This window comes from Aplysia californica, unplaced genomic scaffold (genome assembly GCF_000002075.1).
Source record: "Aplysia californica isolate F4 #8 unplaced genomic scaffold, AplCal3.0 scaffold00208, whole genome shotgun sequence".
Lineage (NCBI taxonomy): Eukaryota > Metazoa > Mollusca > Gastropoda > Aplysiida > Aplysiidae > Aplysia > Aplysia californica.
Window position 1 is genome coordinate 108,229 of NW_004797478.1, and position 2,250 is coordinate 110,478.

Genomic DNA, 2,250 nt, shown 5'->3' on the forward strand with positions numbered 1-2,250 from the left:
CTCTCTCTCTCTCTCTCTCTCTCATTCTTCTCTCTCTCTCTCTCTCTCTCTCTCTCTCTCTCTTCTCTTCTTCTTCTCATCTTCGACTTCTGCTCTTCTTCTTCTTATCTTCCTCTTCTTCTTCTTCTCTCTCTCTCTCTCTCTCTCTCTCTCCCCACTCTCTCTTTTCTTCTTCTTCTTCTTCTTCTTCTTCTTCTTCTTCTTCTTCTTCTTCTTCTTCTTCTTCTTCTTCTTCTTCTTCTTCTTCTTCTTCTTCTTCTTCTTCTTCTTCCTCCTCCTCCTCTAGACCTTAGGGGAAGTCGACTGCTGTTTCTTCAACCTACAGTACAATTGACTTTTACGTATATGACCGCTTTTCATACTTCGTAGGGCCCCTTGCTTTCAGGCAGCCACATTCAGATTTCGAAGGTACTCTTTATCACTTTGTACTGACTAGAGAATTGTCAGGTTTTGCTATGAATTGATTTTGAATTTTGCCTTGGTGGCGGCCGAAGCCTACTCTTATCGAGTTTAGAACCACCAAGAGAGCTTAAAGTGCGCAGCTTGCTCATGGGACCTCCGAGATTTTTTTCCCTTTCGAGAAAGCCAAATGTTCGATCACTGCTACCCTAAGATCAGGGATGTGTGGCTGAAAGACAGTAGTAAGAAGGAGCAAGGAGAAGCAGTACTTGTAGAAATAGTCAGGAGCAAAGGAAGGGGGAGCCCACTGGCCGGGGGTGGGCGTGTTAGAGCGAGAAAGTGGAGATGAAAGCAGACGACAGAACGTGTCTACAGAAAAAGAAAGAGAACATTTTAGATTTAAAAATTTAATATTTCCGAGGCTGTAAGGTTTCGAACCTGAAACCTATTGAATGTAAAGCGAACGCTTACCTCTAGACCATGAGAGCCTCGTATGTTTTGTTCTGATTGTTCTGTTTTTTAATGATCTTCCTGGGATCTTTTTAAAACCGATACACAATACACACACAAACATGGTATTGTATTTCTATGTTGTGTGAAATGATCCCAAGTAGAAATTCGTGAGCCAGCGGTTTTTTTTGGGTGTTGTTTGGTTGTTTTTTGTTTCTGTTTCTGTTTTCTTTTTTTCTCTCTCCATTTCTACACTACTGATACACACACGTACAACTATGCTTCATAAAACGACTTCCATCATAAATCCATGTGCATGTTTGTTTATTTGTTTGTTTGTTTGGTGTTTTTGTTTTCATCTTATTTTTGCTTTAATGATACACACACGTGCATCTATGCTTCATAAATTAATGACTCCCTTTAAGATTCGTGTGTTTATTTGTCAGTTTGTTTGGTGTTTTTGTTTTCATTGTATTGTACTTCATTGATACACACACGTACATGTATGTTTAATAAAATAAAACCTATTATAAATGTATGTGATTGTCTGTGTGTGCGTGCGTGCGTGTGTGTGTGTGTGTGTGTGTGTGTGTGTGTGTGTGTGTGTGTGTGTGTGTGTGTGTATGTGTGTGTGTGGGGGGGGGGGGGTGTATGTGATCATGTGAGTAAGAGTGTGATCGTGTAGGAGTATGATAAACCAATCATAGAGAAACAATACCAAATCGGAAAACAAAGATGAAACGGAGAATTGCAATCGCTGCATCTATACTGAAGATGATAACATCTACCTGAAGAGGACAATTCAAAGAGAGAAAAACAAAAGTTCAAACTCTAAGAACATTCTGGAGACGGTTTTCAAACTTGCTACTGAGCTGACAGCATTTTAAAAGAAATTTTTCTTTAAAATTCTCCCTGCGACATCTCCTTATTGCTTTAAGCTACGATCAACTTCTCTCTTTCTTGATCCTCCTTAGGAACAGATTGGCGGGAGATCTGACTGAGCTCTATTAAGCTTACTGAAGATCGAGACGAAATGTTACATGTTTGGTCTAATTGTATTCGATACTGTAGGCGATTACTCCAAATCCAACTGTAACAAAGAAATAAAGTAAAATACTAGTCGCTGTTCCCCGGTCGCTGTTCCCCGGTCGCTGTTCCCCGGTCGCTGTTCCCCGGTAAAATGACGTCATGAGTCGCTGTTCCCCGGCGCAGCCCTGATCAATGCCTACCTTTCAGTTAATTGATATCAGATGTAACCACTGCAATTTTGGCTCGTTTTGTGTTTAATTACTTACTTAAACATAACAAAATCCAAGCTAGATCTACTAATCTGAGGTACCAATTTCTCTCACTTAACTCACTGACTTAAGATATGTTATAGATCTATATATTATATATATA